Genomic DNA, 21,719 nt, shown 5'->3' with positions numbered 1-21,719 from the left:
CATATAACATTATAAAATAGAAAGACCTATGTCACTACTACTACTACTACTACTACTACTACTACTACTTCTACTATTATTATTATTATTATTATTATTATTATTATTATTATTATTATTATTATTATTATTATTATTGGATTTTGTTAGTTAATACTCTACAAAGATATTGACTAAGAAATAAAAAAATGAAAATGATAAAATTTCTTTTTCCTTTGTAACCATAACCTTATTATTATTTAATACAATATTATTATTTTACTAAGAGAGAAATGAAAATTTAGAATGTTGAGAAAAGTTGTGAGGAAATATAGTGTTGGCCCATAGAGAATAGTAGTGAGGTCCCACTCCCAAATAGCAGGTTTGGGTAGGAAATGAAATTAAGGTTGATGCTTTTGTTGGTGTGTAATGGATCCACAACTTTAAATTCCATGCATTCTTTCTTTCACTCTCAAATGGAATTATGATGAAAGAGATAAGACAGGTACATTCCTAGAGAACAAAGGGCCTGGACCTCTTCCAGATTTAGGGTCCACCAAATCTCCATTGCATTGAACCCTCATACTCACCTTCCCGGGACCAACTCTTTTTATTATCCATCATGCTAATCTCTTTCGGACAAAGTTTCGGTTTTAATTTCAAGCTAACACATCCCGTTCTTGTTAATTCCAACCTTGATTGATTAATTTGAGCCTCACCTTTAATTTGCTGCATTTAACACGCGTCACCATCTTTATTTATTTCTATTTTATTTTACTATCAATAATTGAATTAATTTGTTTGAACGTCATCTTCTGAATTCAATCTTTATAAAGCATATATATAGTAGATTTAATTTTGTAGTCAGTCTTCCAATTACGGAAAGATGAATTTTGGTAAAGTTTGAAATTAATCCTTAGTTTCTGATAGATAATGTATATTAAGAAATAAAAAAATAAAAAACCTAAAGTATATGTATACATTATCTTCGATCCACATTAGTACATCACCATCTAACTGCTCCATTAATTATTGTATCTCAGACGATAGAAACAAACTTAGATTTAAATATAATAATTTAGAAGTGCTTTGATTTATTAGTCCCCCCCCCCCCTTTTCTTTTTCCTCTCCTTTTTTTCTTTCTTTTTAAGCTTTTGATCATACGGTATGGTCCTTTCTCAAGTTGCACATGCCTTCATTAAGCCTTTTCAGATCCCATGTTCGCGTTGGAATCCAGCATGCCGTTAATGTTACTTCTTCCACTCTATGGAGGCCTGAAAACTTTATTTTAGGAATGAAAATAGTGTTTCAATAATTTCTTAATATATTGAGTCTATAAAAGTTTTTAAATAATGCATTCCAAAAACAACAAAAACTTGTCTTAAATCACTACTTCCAAAAAATTATATTGATATGAATAGAGACAAATAATTATATATCTAATATATATCTTCACACAAGAGATTTTTTTAAGTTTTGCATAAATTTTTGTATATACTTTTTTCTGTTATTATCGTAATTCTAAAAATTAGACCGTACTGGTCGATCGAACCGGTCTAATCGTAAATTGGATGTCAATACAGTTCAGTTTAATGTTAAAAACCATTCAACTCGAAACTGCTTATAAAATGTTGAACCAGCCAAAAATCGGCCAATTCTCTTAAAACGTCATCATTTTATGTTTAGGACAAAAATTCTCCTTCTCACTTGCTCATTCTCCATCGAGCCATTCCCTGATTTTTCCATTCCCCAGTCTCTCATCTCTCAATCCTAATTTTCTAAAAGGCCAAAATATAGTCCTAAGTTACAGTTTTTCATCTCTCAACTCTTAAATCTTAATGTTGATTGTTTGGTGTTAATAGGACCCTAATGACTACAATAAACTTAACATGCAGAAAGCTAATCCAAATAACGAGTCAGTGCAAGACACGACACCTTTGCTAGAAACTAAGAACACTATGGCTGCGGCCATGCATGACTTGGTAGCCACAATAAATCGGGAAGTAGAGCGTCTGGAACGACAGAATGTGAATGATAACGACAATGAAAGTAGTAATAAAGAGGTCCTTGTGAGCATTACAAGATCCCAAAGGGCAATATGTGGAGTTTGCAACATACATGCTGAAAGGTGACACGCAGTATTGGTGACAAGGTACAGGCAGGAGAATGCTGAGATTACCTAGGCCAACTTTATGACAAAATTCTATAAGAAGTATTTTTTTCAATCAACTCGTACTGCGAAAGAGCTTAAGCTGCTGCAACTAAGATAGGAAACTATGTCAATTACAGAGTACACATGCAAGCTTGAAGATTTGTGCCACTTCTCTAAGGTCTATCAAGGAGTCCCTGCCAAGTTGAGAAATGAAAGTGTATTAAGTTTGAAGGGAGCCTCAAAGAGGAGCTTCTAGATTTTGTTGGTCCAATGGAGGTCAGGTTCTGCCTATGATTTTGTCTGGTATGACATCTTTTTCTTGTTTAAGTTACCATGAATTTAGTTGCTTGAAACTATCGTGAAATTGCAGGAAAATGTTTCTCTACTTTTATTAGAGACTTGAAGAAAAATTATGATGTCGGTTTCCTTATTCTTCTCGAGACTCACATAAGTGCTATGGAGTCTGCAACATGACTATCGATTCATCCATATGAGGATTGTTGGGATGGAGTCTGCAAATTGATTACTTACAGCTATGTATGGGAGTCTATAAAAACTTTGAGTAAGATGCTTTAGGATAGTCTCAGAGACCTAAATCAAATACCACTTTCCTTTGGTGTGTTATTAGGGATTTTAATGCGCTTATCCATAATTTTAAGAGAAGAGGGGTACTGGTTCACAGAGTACAACTGCCTGCCGAAAGTTCATGGCTTGTGTCTCTGATTGTTGTTTGACAGACTTAGGCTACTCTATGTGGCCCTTCACTTGGAGAAGAGATAACTTAGTGAAGAGGCTAGACAAAGAACTTGGAAATATTGATTGGCAAATTGCTTTTCCTAAGTGAGTTGTCTAAAATCTCCTATGTATAAGTCTGATCATTCCCCTTTATATCTCCGCCCATCAATTGTTGTATCTCCAAATAGAAAAAGGCGGCCTTTTCGCGTTTTGGCGACGGATGAGTCACCCAAACTTCGACAAATCTGTTGAACAATAGTTGGAACCATTAAAATTTATAGAATAATGTTGTTCATGATTTTCAGATTTCAGTAAAGTATTGAAACTATAATATTTTTGGCAACATTCAGAAATGAAACCGTAGATCCTTTAGAGACATCAAGGCATCAATAATAGCCTCAGTCAAAGTGGGAACTATTTTCTTGAAGAGCTGTAAGGGAATCTATGAAAAGAGTATAGGAAGATTTTGGCCCAAGAGGAGCTCCTTTGGTTCTAAAAGTTGCGTATGAATTGGATTGAATACAGAAACCACAATACCAAGTACTTTCATAGGTCCATTATTGTTAATAGAAGGAAAAAAAGACTGAGTCCCTATAGGATGATGATGGAAATTGGGTGTCCTCCCAAGCTGATTTAGAAAAGATGGCCACTAAGTTTTATTCTAAGTTGGACATTAATGAGTTACCAAACACTCCCTTTATTCTGAATAAGGTCTTTCCTCCTCTTGACATAAACGATTTGAATTTTATTGGTATAGATATATCAAATTTAGAGAGCAATGAATCTCTCTTTAGCATGGGTCTGCTTAAAAGCACCAGGAAAAGATGGTTTGTAAGCCACTTTTTATCAAAGCAAATGGAATTTGCTATTTGGTGAAAAAAATCTATGAAAACCTAACTGTTGTCAAATATATTAATGATATCCTCCAAGCCCTCATTCCAAAAGTGGAGTATGCAACCAATCTAAAGCAAATGAGGCCCATTAGCCTATGCATCGTGTCTTGCAAGGTGATTACTAAAGTGTTTGCTTGAAGGCTGAGGAAGTGATGCGCGGAAAAATGCTGGTTAAGATTTTCTGGTAAAAGTAGCGTTGCAAGTACAGTTCTTAACCGACGATAATTCCACTATCAATTTAATTTGTTTTTCACTTAAGCAAACCCAATAAAATTAACCAAAGTATTTAAACCTCGGATCGTCTCTCAAGGAATTACAGGGAAGTGTAGTTTATTATTGGTTATGAGATTGTATCTTTTTGGGTTTTGTAATGGGAAACAAGAAAGTAAAAATGGCAAGAAGATAAACTAATAAATGATAAAGCTCTTAACAAGGAAAGAGAATTAGAAGTCCTATGCTAATTATCATAATCAATTGTGATGGTAATTGCCTTTTGCTCTCACTTAGTTAACCTCTAATAATGAAGGAAAGCCAAGTGAGTAAAATCAACTTAAGTTCGCAAGTCCTAATCAAAGACTAGATTTAGTGAAGTCTAAGCCAACTAGCAAGTCTCAATTACCAATCAACAAAAGACTTTTGATAACTCAAGAGTCTCTAAATGATCAATCCAAGACAAGAGCATGAAAATCTAAATTAAAACACAACCAAGCATTTTATCAAACACTTGGAAGGCACAAAATAAAAGCATAGAGAATTAATAAGAGATGATAAAATCTAAAATCAACAATTGCATGGAATCAATAACATAAATGAAGAGAGAAGCAATAAACATGAAATACCTCAAATTGCATTAAATAGGAAATTGAATCTAACATGGAGAGTTCATAAACTAAATTGGAAAAATAAAGACATCAATAAGAGAAAATAAACTAAGATACTAGAAGAATAGAATGTAGAAGAGAAACTAAATTAAAGCAATGTAGAAATCTGAATTTGAGAATAACTAAAACTAAACCCTAAAATCTAGAGAGAGGAGAGAGCCTCTCTCTCTCTAGAAAACTACATCTAAAACCTAAAATTGTGTGGATGAGAAGTGTCTCCATGATTCTCCCACTTTGCAGCCTCTAATTTGTATTTTTGGGCTTGAAACTGGGCCAAAATCAGCCCAGAAATTGCCCCCAACATTTTCTGATATCTGCAGCACGTGACGCTTGTCACGCGTACATGTCACTGAATAAAAAATTTTGTCACGCGTACGCGTCGTCCCACGCATATGCGTCGCTTGTATCTTGCGCTAGTGATGAAGAGATTTTTGACGGTCTAAAATTCACAAATGAAATCTCTTTGCAATATAGTTTCTATCAAATCCTCGAAACGGTATTACTTTTAGTCTATGATACACGGACACTAACACGGACACAGGATACGACACGACACGGGACACGCAGACACGCGAATTTTAAAATTTTACATGACACGCGGACACGTATACATATAAAATATAAAGTATTTTTTAGATAAATTGTAATGATATTTTGATATTTTATTGATATTAAAATATAAATTAAAATTTTTAACTATTTTTAGTGTCTTATTTTAATTATATTAGGTATTTAAAATATTTTTTGTTTTAATAAATAATAATATATACTATATCTAAATTTATTTTAAGAATATATGTTAAGAATAAAACTGGACGCGCTGACACGTGATGGCATGGTTCTGAAAGCCGGACCGGACCGACCATTTCAATCGTGAACCGGCAACAAAAACGATCCGGTTTACTACCCAAAATCGCTGGAAGAAAAATCTCTCAAAAACCGGTGAACTGGCTGAGAACCGGACGATAGGACCGGATCGGTAACCGGCCGGTTCGGATAACACGACGCTGTTTTTTATTTGACAAAAAAAGGAAAACAGAAGCAAATGAAATAATGCATTCGAGATCCAAACCCTCTCTTATTCCCCCAACATTCGAGCCCTTCATCGCCATCGCCATTCCCAGATTCTCAGCACCACCGCTTCTTCGTCTTCTCTGTGTTCGGAACCCAGTAGATCGGCACGTCGTCTTCATCTTCGCTGGCTTCTTGGTACGGAACCCAGGTTAGTGGCTTTTCATCTTCATCTTCAGTTCTTCACTGAATGTTTACTCTTGTTCTTGGTTTGAACTTTGAAGCTCTGAAGTTGTTGTTCTTCGATCTTCTTCTTCGGCCTTCTTCTTCAATTTTTGTTTCCTTTTTCTTCAATTCTTCTTCTTGGGTCTTGGCTTGAAGTTTGTTGCTGAATGTATTTGTTGATGGATCTGTAATTAACTAATTACCCAGGTTAGTGTTTTAGTGTTTTCTCTGTTTTCAAATTTATTGTTACTCTGTTTAGTGTTTTCTAATTGCTCTTTGGCTAGTGTTTTACACTTTTACTGGTTTACTAGTTGTTGATGGCTCCTAATTTTTTTGTTCACATTTGCTAATGGCTTTGATTGTAGTTGTTGGTTTTGCTTTGATTTGTACTTGTTGGCTCCTAATTATTGCTAGTTTTGCTGGCTTTGTTTGTTGCTGAATGTTGCTGGTTTTGCTGGCTTTGTTTGTTGCTGGTTGCCGTCCGTCGAAGGTTAGTGGCCTCGGCTTCTTCTTTTGAAGTTCTGAAATTGTTGTTCAATTATGGTGGTTCCATTTTTCTTATAATCTTCTGTAACTGCCTGTTGCTGATGGATTTGTCTTGTATTTTCTAGTTGGTGATGGCTGTAAATTTTTTTTTCAAATTTACGGATGGCTAGCTCTGATAGTCTGATTTAGTGTTTTACTGATTTGTAATTGTTGGATTTAGGCTGAAATTTTTTTTGAAAACTTTAATAAGAGCATTAACTTGTTTTACTGTTATCACATTCAAGAACTTTAATAAGAGCATTAAGTTCATCAGTTTGTGCTTTTCATCTCACTACAAGAGCTAACTATGAGGAAACATGATTCTAAGCTGACCACTTTGCTGACTTATTTTATCAGCATCTTCTTTCAACTCTTTTGTTTTAAATTTATTGATTTAGTCTGAAATTTTTGTCCAAATTTATTAATGGCTCTGTTTTGCAATTACTAGTTGCTTATGGCTCTTAATTTTTTTGTTCAAATTTACTGATGGCTTTGTTTTGTAATTGCTGGTTTTGCTGGGTGAAGGTTTAGTGTTTTGAAATGTTTTATAATGTGCTAATGTTTGTAATTGCTGGCTTTGTTTGTAACTGTTGGATGAAGGTTTAGTATTTTGTGATTATTGGTTAATGTTTTGGTTTGTTTGTTGCGAAATGCTGTAGGCCGAAGCAAATTTACAACAAGCTCTTGCAGATTTTGATGATTGATAAATCAAGATGGTAGGATTTAATATTTAGATATATTTTTTTACTATTTAACTTTTGAGTTTGTATTTGATAAGATATGGATATGGTTGATGATATTTTATGCATTGTTTTAAATTTTGAAGATATTTTAAAATTTATATTACACTATAATTATATTTTAGGATGTTTATTACACTATAATTATATTTTAGGATGTTTATTTATAATTTATTTATTATTCTATCCTAAAACAGTTTTTCCGGTTGAACCATCGGTTAGACTGGTTGAACCAATAAACTAGTGAACCAATGATTAGAGCAGTTTGATGATCGGTCCGGTTCTCAGAACCTTGCGTGATGGTTTTTAGGTGTGTTTAGGTGTGTCGGGAGAAAAATTTTTTATTTTGTATTAAGACACGGTTGGACACAGCAGACGTGAGTGTCGAACGCGTCGGTAAATATCGTGTCCAAAATATATCCGACACGCGAACACAATAACTCAGCAAAATGTTCGTACTTCAAAATCTTTTAGTTCATCATTTGTCTCAGAAAAAAAAAGATAAGCTACTATGCCAGGTTGAAACTTGAAAGAAAGCGGCCAATCCGAAAATAAAGTATATTCAAGTTTCAAAGAGACTTTGATATTACACTTTTATTTTCTTATTTTCCCTACAAGATTATTCTAAATCTAAAATGTAAATTAAATTAAAGTCCCACTGCCAAAGTTATAGTATTTATTATTACGATAAAGTATTGTTTAGTTTTTAATATTTACGTTAGGTCTCAATTTTATTTTAAATATTTGAAATATTTTATTTTATTTTAATTTTTTAATCAAAATTATTTTTTTAAAATATATATTTATTCTATTACTACTATTTTTATCTATTTTAATCTTTTATTAATTTTTCTTCAAATAACTATTATTATCATTATACCCACCCCAATTACAATTATTGTCCTTACTTAGAAGATTATGATAATGAAAAAAGAGTATTGTTTTTCAAAAAATTAATATTAACTAGAGAATTAAAATAGAATGAATAAAATATATTAAAAATAAAAAAATTATTTTTTTAAATATATTAAAAAATAAAATAATATTTTTTTTAATTATATTATAAATCATAATTAAAAACAAAAGTTAGAGATTATATATTTGGATGAAAAGGACAACCATAATGAATAGGTGATGAGTACTATCTTATAAAGTATGAATATTTTGTTGAGTTAGTGTGTTTGTATATCAGATATATTTTGAATACAATATGCATCGACATACATTCGTCCAATATGTACATTTTGTGTTCAAATGTATCTTAATAAAATTATTTTTTTATTTAAACACATCTAAATACTATTACGTATTAACATATCAAGTTTTTTTTAATATATATTTTTAAAATAAATTTAAAAATAATATGTATTATTATTTATTAAAATAAAAAATATTTTAAATATTTTATATAATTAAAAAATTAAAAAATAATAAAAAATTAATTTATATTTTAATATTAATAAATATTATTATAATTTATTTAAAAATATTATATATATATATATATATATCGTATTTTTATATTTTATAAAAATTTAAAATTTATATATTCGTATATCTCATGTCATGTCGCGTTTTATGTGTGTCTCTGTGCGTGCAGGTATTACAAAATATAGTAATTATATATTAAGTGGCGATTTCGATAGAAACCACATTCTAGGCATAATAAATCAAAATAATCATGTGTGTGGGTCATTTCCACCGGCAAATAGCAGATAGTAGCTGATATCACTTGGAATTTACAAGTGCCTAATTGTGGACCCCATGATATCAATGTAAAAACAGATGACATGTTGCGGCAATCAGCGATCCAAATTCAATTCCCAGATAGCCTTTGAATGGACCATATATATTTCCCAATAATAACATGCACACATGCATACACATTACATGATTTTGATTAAAATTGAAAACCAAATGTGTGTCCATCCACTTAATTAGGTGTTTGTGTTAGTGGTTACGTTTATGTTGAGACACCATAGTACAACTGCAATAATCGGGGTCTTTAATTTCTGTATCCACTAACAACAATAATGTTATGTTAGTAGGCTTTAATTCAATAATGTCTAGCTAGGTGTTAAGATTAATTGCAATAATCAATACAAAGTTAGAAAAACTATTTAATTTACCTGACGTTGTTCATGTATATAGTCGTCGTAACCTAATATACCCGTATTTTATGGTAAGCATGACAGCTGTATACGCATGAACACTAATAAGTAGTTATATTAGGAATGCGTTAAGACGCCCTAATAGATAGGGCATAGAAGTAGCATATAGCAACTAATAAAAGACCAATGAGTCAACATTTCAATGTACTCGTATCTAGGTGTGATTGGGGCCTTATTAATTAGGACTCTATATTTGTCTCATTGACTTTGAATTTTGATGCCAGCAGTGCTCTTGGCATCTTTTAATACTTCAAACTATCTTCTAACTGATTAGGCCTAACTATAAGGCTGCGTTTGAAAAAAAAAAAAAAAAACTGAAAGACAAAGACTATAAAATAAAAATTAGCGAGAGACATAAATTAAATTAAATTTTATATTATGTTAAATATTTAGAATAAATTATATTTTAATATTTTATTTAATTTAAAATAAATTTAAAAATTAAATAAAATTACTTAAATATTTTTATTAATTGAAAAAAATCATATCTCTGTCTTATTTTTAAAATAGTCTCCCACCATTTTTTTAGGGTCCTTTAAAGCATCTCACCCTTCCTTATCGTATATTACAGTTTGAGTATCTTACCACATCGTCTTTTGCATTGTGATTTCCAGTGTTTTGTCCTCTTAGTCGGCGCCGCTAACCCACTTTTCTGATCTGCTTCACCATTTGAGTACCTTACCACGTTGTCTTATGGCATTTATATTATGGCGATTTTGAAGAACCGCCATAATATTTGGATATTCCGGCATTTTTCATTGATGTCATAATTTATTTTTGGATTTGTGGCGGTTTTTATAATTAGGGCAATTTTGAACCGCCATTATCCCCTAAGTATAAAACAAGAATTATCAATCCCTAATTTCAGAAACCCTTACTTCGTTGAAACACTACACCATGACGTTGTTCTCTTAGATGGCCTCTGCGTCGATCTCCGATCCTCTTGCGTTCTTCGACGATCTTCTCCGGTGAAATCTCCTCCGACATCGATCTCCATCGATGACATCTCCTACAGCGGCGATTTTCTTCGGTGACGTCTCCTCCAGCTCTCTCCTTGTTGTCCTCTGTGTCTTCTCTACCAAAATCGTCAATGCCTTCCTCTACGACGATCCAGGTTAGCTTTCTTTCCTTCCTTTCTTCTCCTTTCCTTCCTTTTTGATGAGTCTCTCCTTTCCTTCCTTACCATTCAGATCCGCCGCTAGGGATTGCGTTTCACAGGAGAGGAATTCCTTTGTCAACTTCCAAGCCAAAACCAGTGTAGAGGTTCGTTCCTCCTCTTACTGTATCGCAATACATAATTTGGACGTTTTGTCCGATTTCAACTTTTAGGGTTCGGAAGAAACTTTTAAAAGTGACGAGCAGCAATTTAATTGAGAAAATAGTTAAAGGAAAATAATGCTCCTAAACTATAGATGGTTATTGAATATAAAATGCTTTGAAATGGTAAAATTGTAGATTCATCCTTATCTGAAGTTGGATATTTAATATTTCGGGTGATTGTATGGTATCAATTATCAAATGATACCGATAAGTTCTCCTCTTCTTAAACTATTTTTGGTTAATATTGAGTTATTGTTTGCATGCTCTATATAATTGGTTGGAAATGATAATGTTATTATTTTCAATATTTCATTAGTTGTTTGATTGATAGAGCTTAATTAAGTGCAATAAGGCTACATAAAACTTGTAATTTGGGTTGACAGAAGACTTGATGGCCTGAATTTGGGTGGAGAGCTTGGTAGGAATTTGAATTTTCCATCCATCTTAGAAATGTAAGTGTTATTTCAATTTCATTATTGTGTTTACTGATGAGTGACATGTTAAACATTGTTTTGTTTGATTAATCAATAGAATTTAGTACCTCTTAAGCACCAATTGTGTAATTATTTGAACTAGAAATTAAACTTTCTGTTTCTTGTGTAGTGATCTTAGCAACAACCACATTGAAGGGCCCATTCTATTCACTGTGTAATAAACATTGTGAATATACTGCTTAAAAATAAATTATAAACATTATGAATATACTGCTTTTGTGTTGTGTGCAGGCTCCCATTGTGAATTCACAGACCCTTGAAGAAGTTGGAAGACTTAAAAAGGTCCTTGCTTTTCTAGATCTGATGTTCACTTGTTCAATTTTGATTTTTGCTCTTTGCTGTTTATTTCTTAGATGACCCTTTTTTCTGATTGCTCATTTTTGTAAAGAGAATCTGTTGTCCTTTGTATTCCTCCTCTGGTATCTAATTTTCTCTTTAATCCCAAAACAAAAAAATCATTGAGATTATCATGAACATCAGACCATGATTTTTAAAGTTAATAATAAAATGAGATATCAAATGACCTGTTATTTTAACCATTTGCTAGCCTTAAAAGTTTTTAGACAGAATCTTTATTCGTAAAAAGAAGAAAAACTATTTAGTTCTTGCTACCAAGGTAAGCTCAATAGCTCCCCTAAACTTGAGTATATATTTTTAGGTGAAGCATAATGCTTTCTAGAAAATGAAAGAAAACTATTTTAGATTCTTGATAAAGGGTAATCAAAATTGATAGTTCTCCTAAACTTGCGAAGCACACAATTATAGGAAGCCTTATTATGATATTTCCTTTGGATGTTATCTTCATTGAGAATTTCTTTTCATCTAATTTCAATTTCTTATCTATGGTTAAAAATTGATGCTAATGCAACACATTTGATTTGGTGATATGGTTAAAAATTGATTTTGTTGTTTTCATATTAGAGAAAATTCTTAATCTAGGAGAAATTCAATGAATCTGTAATTGATATACTGTTTTAGATGGCATTGGTGTTGCTGCTGGCATTGAGCAATGAAATAAGAGTTAATGGTTATGGTGGTTCTGAGCAATGTGAATATAGTCCAGAACTAGCTCCAAGAGCACCAGTCTTAATCTTATTAATTATATATATATATATATATATATATATATATATATATATATATATATATATATATATATATAGTATCATCTCAAGTAATGGAGGAATCGTCGAGCTAGCAATGCTAAAAGAGCGCTCTGTTGGGAGGCAACCCAACCTGAGGTAGTTTCGTTTTCATTTTCATTTCAATAAAGATCACAAGTTATTTCCCTAGTATTGTGAGGAGCTAAGTTTGGTGTTCCACACCAAAACAATCCAAGAGTGAAAGTGTAATTCTAAGTTTGGTGTTCCACCAAAGATATTAGTTAGAATCACACTACACCCCCAAAACACATTGCTAGCTCCAACCAATCTGGGGAACCAATTAGCGTAGTTTAGTCTTTAGTTAATAATGGTTTTATTAACAACATGATATGAGGTTCTCTGCATGTATGCAAACTTTTGTACTGGGCAAGGAACTAAGTTTGGTGTTCACACACCAAATTCAGTTCAGAAGTTCACAAGCATACATGCAAGCTAACTATTTCTCAAGTGTTTCGGGAACAAGCAACTTCTAATAACTTTGCAGGAACCTTATGAGGAAATGGTGCACCTTCATCCAAGGAAGTGAAGTAGAAAAGACTATGGATGATGACAAAGAGGAGGACAACTAGAAACCATCACCCGAAGGTTGTATTGTTACTTAATTCCATGTACTGAGAATGTTAAAATTGGAAGTCCAAATGCACCTTTGATTAATAGTTACTCATTAGTTGGAACCTTTTCAATTCTGTTTTTAAGTTTCTCACAGCTTAGGTCTATGTTTGCTAGTCTGAATGTCACTGCATCTTTTCCTTACTTAATTGTATGCTTGTCCTTTTTAATCAAATAAAAAGAGAATGAATGTTTTATAAAGGACCAGAGTGGAGTTCATATTATGGAGTAAGTTCCTAAGTTTGTGGTGTAATCATAAGTTAGCTAAGTTGGTTCACCAACAAGGTGGGAAGACAACTATCTGTCCTGAATCCTATGCTTTGAACACACCCCATGAGACTAACTAAATAACAAGATCCTAATAAGAAAAAGGGAAAGAAAAAGGAAAATGAAGAATAAAAGAAAAATAGCAAGAAAAGAGGCTAGGCACCAAGGGGTTGAGTCATGAGGGATGTGTCTGTGGTGTTTTTGTACCAAGGATCTGCTTGGATTACTAAGCTCTCAGGGGTGCTTTATCACCTGGTAACTTGGGTTAACTAACCCGGGATTATCAGCTGAAAGTCCACTATCAAGAGCAATCTTTGCTACAGAACATTTAGTAGCCCAAAGAGGTGTTGGACACCAAGACCTCAAGGAAAGAAAATAAACAAACCATGTGCCTGTTGTGTGTATGTATGGGGGAGAGACTTGAGGAAGTAAGTCCTTAGGGGTGTTTCAACACCTAGCACCTTGAACCAACTGGTTCGGGAGTGTTGGCTGAAAGCTTATTCTAAAGAGTTGCCCCCTTACAGAGCACTTAGCCTAAGAACACAAATAAGCCCTGAAATGACAACAAAAGGATCAATGAATAAAAGTCTCATGAGATGCAATCAAGTGAGTATTCTAGGACATGATAAAGGTCTGGAAGCTAGTGAAGAAATGAACCTAAGTTGCTATGCATGAAATCACCATAAAACCAGGGACATGACTTCCACAAGAATGACTCATTTCTCTTGGAATTCCATTCATCATTCTCTTGTTCCAGTACTTGCTTAGGGACAAGCAAGCTTTAAGTTTGGTGTTGTGATGCCAGGGCATTTTGGCCAGTTTCACTGACCTTTCTTTACTGTTTTTAGGGTAGTTTCATGCATTTTCTTAAGAAATAAACTAGTTTAGGGTGGATATTTACTTACATCTTGATTCAAGCTTACATTGTGCACTTTACATGATTTCATGAGAATTTTGCATGAATTATATGACAAATTGGATGATGCATGACTCATGACTTGGACTAGAACTTTGATGCACTTTGTTGCTTGATTTCAGGACAAAGGAAGCAAAGAAGAACCACGTTAGCAGCCACGTTAGTCTAACTAATGTGACCTCTAACGTGGAATGGGAGCTAGCTTGCAACGTTAATGAGAAAGGTAATCGCCAATAACGCCCTCGAAGCCATCATAGCCCACGTTGAGAGTCACGTTAACGTGAACTCTAACGTGGAAGAAGAAACAAGGCCAACGTTAGTGACACTCTCTTTTGTCACTAACGTTGGACCAAGCTCATAATTGGCCACGTTAGTTGCCACGTTAACTTAGTTAACATGGACTCTAACGTTAAAGGAGCAAAAGAGAAGCCAACGTTAGTGACATTCACCTTTGTCACTAACGTTGGCCAAGCCTCCATGAGCCACGTTAACTCCCACATTAACTTAGTTAACGTGGAAGCTAATGTGGAGAGAGTAATTGATCGCCAACATTAGTGACACTTACCTTTGTCACTAACGTTAGGGTGAACCACCAAGAGCCACCATGAGCAACATTAACTCCCACGTTAACTTAGTTAACGTGGATAAAGAGATAATGAGCCAACGTTAGTGACACTCACCTTTGTCACTAACGTTGGAGATGGCTAGCATTACTACGTTAGAAGCCACATTAACCTAGTTAACGTGGACTCTAACGTGGGAAGTAGGGGCGCATTGGAACGTTAGTGACAAAGGTAAGTGTCACTAACGTTCTCGAAGGATTGGCATTGCTACGTTAGAAGCCACGTTAACCTAGTTAACGTGGACTCTAACGTAAGGAGAAGGGGTGACTCACCACGTTATTGGGAAAGGTAAGTCCCAATAACGTATGCGAAGGACCAAGAGGCAACGTTAGTGGTCACGTTAGTGCCACTAACGTTGAAGTCAACGTGATCATATTTGGGTTAGGAATGTTAGTGAAAAAGGTGATTGTCACTAACGTTCTCGAACCCACACTTTCACTTAACATTGACACCACTAACGTCCTAAGCCAAAGTCCCTGCCTACTTCACATTTTCTCTCTGAAAGCAAAGCTAAGCCCAATAAAGAGGATAACTGCTTCAAACTCAAGATCCAGAGGCCCACACCCAAGATTTGAAGAGCCAATTAGAAGATCAGAAGAGTAGTATATATAGGAGTAGCTTTGAATTAGATGAGGGGGTTTTTGGGGAAACTTTAGGAGCCTTGGGCATAGAACTACTCTCTATATTTTACTTTCTCTGCAACTTCTAGTTTTACTTTCAGGATGTATTCTCCATCTTTGTTTTCATTTTCCAGAGCTATGAACAACTAAACCCCTTTCATTGGGTTAGGGAGCTCTGCTGCAATTTGATGGATCAATATTAGTTTTCATTCTTCTTCTTCTATCTTTTCTCTTGATTTTACTAGAAAGCTTTCAATCTTCATCCAATTGGGTAGTTATATTGGAAAAGAAGCTATTCATACTTGGATCTCTTCGGAACCTTGGAAGAGGAATGAAGAGATCATGCTAGAAATGCTTTCTCATGCTGGACCAAATTGGGTTTGGATGGATATGTGACTATAATCCTACCAATACTTGATTTGGGAATGCATGTGGTATAATCAGTGACCATACTTCATCTCTTCTCATGAGCAATTGACCAAGGAATTGGCTATTGATCAAGATTTGAGAGATTGGATTACCAAGGAATTGGAATTCGATCACTTAAGATTGCCAAGGAGATCAATGAATGCATTGATTGAGGAAGAGATGAAAATGAATTTGATCCGGAGAATGCAACATCTCCTAAGCCTAATGAACTCCCCATTTCTGATCTTATCCATTCTCTTTAATTTCTGCCATTTACTTTTATGAGCATTTCGCCCATTCCTATTTAAGATTCTGCAATTTACTTTATGCCATTTACATTCAGCTCTTTATTTCTAGCATTTACTTTTTCTGCTATTTACTTTTCTGCTATTTAATTTTCTGCAAATCTCAAATCAAATTCTGATATGCTCAACTAGAACATTCCTCTAATTAAAGTTGCTTGATCAATCAATCTCTGTGGGATTCGACCTCACTCTATAGTGAGTTTTTACTTGACGACAACTCGGTACACTTGCCGAAGGAAATTTGTTACGAGACAAATTTTCCGTGCATCACCTAGTTCATTACAGCTCGAACCGATGTATGAACAGTATGTATTGAGGTGGTTCTTGATAGTAATCATGATGGAATTATGGTGGTTCTAACTCATAATGGTCACAAGGATGTGGTATGGGTGATTGGTCATACATTGGATATGGGTTACATAAAGGAACTTGGTAGGAATGGGCTTGTGAGCATGGTTGATGGTCATGTTGAGGATAAGCATCACAGGCATATGGTGGTGGTTGATTGCCACAAAAGGAACCATCATTGCCATTAAAGTCCACATTTCCTACAACACAATTTGAGCCAAACTCATAGCCAAAGTGAGAATTCATAGTGGAAAAACAAAATAAAATAACAAAACTAGAAAACAAGCAAAAAGACAAACCTATTCACAATATTCACATATATACAATAACCAATAACATAACACCATTGCAAATCCCTGGCAACGGTGCCATTTTGATTATTGGATTTCTGATGGTTTAGAATTTCACTAATGAAATCTCGTTGTAAAGTATAGTTTCCAAAGCTAACAATAATCCTTTCATACAAAAAATTGTTTGTCACAAGTACAAACCCCTAAAATCTATAAACCGAAGTATTGAAACCTCGGGTCATCTCTCAAAGGAATTGCAGGGTAGTGTTCTTGTTATTGGTTATGGATTTGTATATTTTGGGGTTTTGGAGTAAGAAACAAGAAAAGTAAATGACACGGAATTCAAATGATAAAACGGTCTTGGCAAGGATTGGTGATCAAGGATCTCTATCCTTATTACCAACCACAACATGATAATTGCAAGGATCAATGCCACTAAGTTATCCTCTAGCTAGTAGTAAAGGAAAGTCAGGTGAGCTATATCAATTCAAGTTCATAAGTCCTAGCTTTTCACTAATTGAATTAGTGAGGACTAGACTTAATGGCTATTAATCATCAATCACTTGGACATTAGTAATTCAAGAATTCCTAAGTTACCTTCCCAAGCCAAGAACATAAAACTCTACTCTAAAATCCTTCCAAGCATTTCATCAAACACTTGGAAAGCATAAAAGTAAAGTGTTCTGAGGGTTACCTAAAACTGGAGGTCGATCTCGGACGAGATCTTCTGTGCTGGTTGGAGCGGTTGTGTTCGACTTGTTGGACTTGGTGGTAGTGTTGATCCTTCGTCCCCAGAGGGTGGGGGGTACCTGCAAGGGACTCCGATGCTTAAGTTAGCAAGGGTATTAAGCAGGTATTGAATAGAATCAGAGTATGAGTTATACCTGGGTGCTCTAGTGTATTTATAATGATGAGATGTGACCTTCTTTGGATAAGATAAGTTAGTTATCTTATCTTATCTTATCTTTTGTCGAGGTCAGCTTATCTTCCATGGAACCGCCCTTATCTCTATAGGCTTGGGCTGCCTTTGGATCGGGGTCGTATTCCTTGAGTTGGGCCCTTCTTTGGGCTTTCCTGTCAATTTGGCCGAGTTCTTTATGAAGAAGTCGGTCCACTTGACCCAAAAAAGTTGGTCGCTTTGCTACTGAACATCCCGGCTCGGTCAGCTGGACCCAGGGTATGAACAGTGCCCCTGCTTGAGCTCGGTCTTCTTTTTGAGGTCGAGTTCTTGACTTCGGTCCTTCTCTAGTGAAGCCAAACTCAAGCATTTTGTCGATTCCTTTGTAGAAGCTTTTTGAATGTGGAACGTTTTTCTCTAAAAGCGCGTGCTTTTATATCAGCGCTTTGGGAACGTGCGAGGGTTTAATACCTTCATTAATTGGTATTTAATTGCCCCGTTTTTCCTTGTGGCCTTTTATTTTGAATTTGCGATTAGAAAATGGTTTCCCTTCTTCGCTCCTTTTAGTAACTTCTCCCTTCGTTCTCTCGCTCTCTGTCTTTCACCCACATTTTGCTTTTCTTGCGTTGCGGCGTCGTTCAGTGATCGGTGATTCCGTCTCTCCATCTCCAACTTTTCTGAAGCTTCCTGCTTTTTTCCAGGTTGGTTCCATTTTCTTTTCCTTTTGCTTTGTCTTTAATTCTCTGGTAAATTGTTGATATTTGCTTGAATGTCGAAAAAGTTTGAACCTTTCTTATGATCTTGTGTTTTCTTGTCGCTGTAATGTGTTTTTTCTTCTTCGTGTATTCTTGGTGTTTCTTCTTTGCGGTTTCCCAGGGGGTTTGCATGTTCCATTGTTGCTTCTGGCTGTTATTTTTGGAAAAACTATCTCTTGCTCCTTAATTTCAAAAGATCCTTGTTGATGTACCTTTGTGGGAGATAATGATACCTATAGTTTGCTTTTTGTTTGGAGTGCATCTTCTTGACTTCCTCTTAATACTTTTTAGGGTTTTTGCTTGAGTCTGCAAAAGGTTGTGTTTTTGACGATTTTCTGCTTGGTGTTGTTGACAATGCTCTTTGCTGGTAGACTATAGAAAGATAGTGGCTTTGATGATTTTTGTGTTTCTACTTTCCTTTTTCGAAATGCTTTGTTTATTTGAAGTCTTCTTTTCTTGTTTGAGAGATGCTGGGATGCGAGCTGTAGATTTTTCCTGAAAACCTTGCTTTGTTACTGCTTCCAAAGGATGCCCCAGGACTTTGGTTTGAGTCTTGGGGTTTTCCTTTTTTGTTTGTTCGCCTGTGTCGTATTAATCGAGTTGTTTTGTCCTTCGTCTGAGATGTTTTTAGTAATCCCATCTTCTTTTCTTATTGTAGGATTAGTTGGCCTCATGTCTTCTCGCAATAACATTGTAGAGATGTCTTCCAGAGTTTCCGAGGGTATGTCCGATTGGCTGGACTCCCTTGTCTTGATGTGTGTCTCTGTTGTGGATGCTGAATTTTGTGTAGAGCTGAGGAAGTGATGAGCGGATAATTTATACGCTTTTTGGCATTGTTTTCATATAGTTTTTAGTAAGTTTGAGCTACTTTTAGGGATGTTTTCATTAGTTTTTATGTTAAATTCACATTTCTGGACTTTACTATGAGTTTGTGTGTTTTTCTGTGATTTCAGGTAAATTCTGACTGAAATTGAGGGATTTGAGCAAAACTCTGAAGAAGGCTAACAAAAGGACTGCTGATGCTGTTGGATTCTGACCTCCCTGCACTCGAAATGGATTTTCTGGAGCTACAGAACTCCAATAGGCGCGCTCTCAACGGCGTTGGAAAGTAGACATCCAGAGCTTTCCAGCAATATATAATAGTCCATACTTTATTCGAAGAATGACGACGTAACTTGGCGTTGAACGCCAAGTACACGCTGCTGTCTGGAGTTAAACGCCAGAAAAACGTCATGATCCGGAGTTGAACGCCCAAAACACGTCATAACTCAGAGTTCAACGCCAAGATATGCCTTAGCACGTGAATTCATCAAGCTCAGCCCAAGCACACACCAAGTGGGCCCCGGAAGTGGATTTATGCATCAATTACTTACTCATGTAAACCCTAGTAGCTAGTCTAGTATATATAGGACATTTATCTATTGTATTAGACATCCTGGATTGTAAATTGAATCCTGTGATCACGTTAGAGAGGGCTGGCCATTCGGCCATGCCTGGACTCTTTGCTTATGTATTTTCAACGGTGGAGTTTCTGCACACCATAGATTAAGGGTGTGGAGCTCTGCTGTACCTCAAGTATTAATGCAATTCTATTATCTTTTATTCAATTCTCTCTTATTCTTATTCCAAGATATTCATTCGTACCCAAGAACATGATGAATGTGATGAGTCAGATTACCCTCATTATCATTCTCACTTATGAATGCGCGTGATTGACAACCATGTCCGTTCTACATGCAACAGAGCTTGAATGCGTATCTCTTAGATTCCCCAACAGAATCTTCGTGGTATAAGTTAGATAGTTGGCGGCATTCATCTGGATCCGGAAAGTCCAACCTTGTCTGTGGTGTTCCGAGTAGGATCCTGGGAGTCCGAAAAGTCCAACCTTGTCTGTGGTGTTCCGAGTAGGATTCCGATCATGAATGACCGTGACGTGCTTCAAACTTTAACCTGCTGGGCGTTGGTGACAGACGCAAAAGAGGGATTCTATTCCAGTAGGAGCGGGAACCAACCGGTGATTAGCCGTACTGTGACAGAGTGCGTTGCATAGTTTTCACTGCGAGGATGGGATGTAGCCATCAGCCACGGGTGATGCCTCCAGACTGGTTAGCTGTGCGAGTGACAGCCGCACAGGTTATTTCCCCGTGAGGAATGAAAGTAGCCACAGTTGATGGTGAACCCCTATACAAAGCTTGCCATGGAAAGGAGTAAGAAGGATTGAGTAGAAGGAGTAGGAGAGCAGGCGTCCAAGAGCTCTACAGCATCTCCATCCGCTTATCTGAAATTCCTACCAATGAATCTGCATAAGTCTTCTATCCCTTTTATTATTCCTTTTTATTTATTATAATTACAATTCCTCTTTTTTCTGCCTGACTGAGATTTGCAAGGTGACCATAGCTTGCTTCATACCAACAATCTCTGTGGATTCGACCCTTACTCACGTAAGGTTATTACTTGGACGACCCAGTACACTTGCTGGTTAGTTGAACGAGATTGTGAAGAAAATAAACAATGCCCTCAGAGTATACATCTTTTATAAATACATACAAGTGATCACAATTTCGTCCACCAAGTTTTTGGCGCCGTTGCCGGGGATTGTTCGAGTATGGACAACTGACGGTTCATCTTGTTGCTCAGATTAGGTAATTTTCTTTTCAAAAATCTTTTTCAAAATTTTTCTTTTATTTTTCGTTTTCCCAAAAATGTTTTTCGAAAATTTTTTTTAAAAAAATACAAAAAAATTAGAAAATCATAAAAATCAAAAATATTTTGTGTTTCTTGTTTGAGTCTTGTGTTAATTTTTAAGTTTGGTGTCAATTGCATGCTTTTAAAATTTTTCTTGCATTGTTTTCGAAAATCCATGCATTCATAGTGTTCTTCATGATCTTCAAGTTGTTCTTGACAAGTCCTCTTGTTTGATCTTGATGATTTCTTGTTTTGTGTCTTTTGTTGTTTTTCATGTGCATTTTTGCATTCATAATTTTCATGCATTAAAGATTTCTAAGTTTGGTGTCTTGCATGTTTTCTTTGCATCAAAAATTTTTCAAAATTATGTTCTTGATGTTCATCATGATCTTCATAGTGTTCTTGGTGTTCATCTTGACATTCATAGCATTCTTGCATGCATCTTGTGTCTTGATCCAAAATTTTCATGTTTTGGGTCATTTTTGTGTTTTTCATTCAATATTTAAAAATCAAAAATATCTTTTCCTTATTTTCCTCTAAAATTTCGAAATTTTGGGTTGACTTGGTCAAAAATTTTTTAAAAATTAGTTGTTTCTTACAAGTCAAGTCAAAATTTCAATTTTAAAAATCTTATCTTTTCAAAATCTTTTTCAAAAATCATATCTTTTTCATTTTTTAGCATTTTCGAAAATTTCAAAAATATTTT

The 21,719-nt window shown here is 35.0% G+C and overlaps 1 long non-coding RNA gene across 7 annotated transcripts; it reads left to right on the top strand.

Moving 5' to 3' along the window:
- Positions 1-9,846: 9,846 nt before the first annotated feature.
- Positions 9,847-19,935, top strand: LOC112695934 (uncharacterized). Of its 7 annotated transcripts, XR_011863994.1 has the most exons (6): positions 9,849-10,575; positions 11,016-11,084; positions 11,358-11,408; positions 12,105-18,274; positions 18,987-19,049; positions 19,282-19,935. It is a non-coding gene; the product is annotated as an uncharacterized lncRNA (long non-coding RNA). The 7 variants fall into 7 exon arrangements; XR_011863992.1 differs by having other exon boundaries at positions 9,847-10,575; positions 12,105-19,049; XR_011863988.1 differs by having other exon boundaries at positions 9,847-10,575; positions 12,105-19,181.
- Positions 19,936-21,719: the final 1,784 nt, after the last annotated feature.

The sequence above is a fragment of the Arachis hypogaea genome, chromosome 1 (assembly GCF_003086295.3).
Source record: "Arachis hypogaea cultivar Tifrunner chromosome 1, arahy.Tifrunner.gnm2.J5K5, whole genome shotgun sequence".
NCBI lineage: Eukaryota > Viridiplantae > Streptophyta > Magnoliopsida > Fabales > Fabaceae > Arachis > Arachis hypogaea.
The sequence above is the reverse complement of the archived record's forward strand: the minus strand, read 5'-3'. Positions and strand labels throughout refer to the sequence as shown.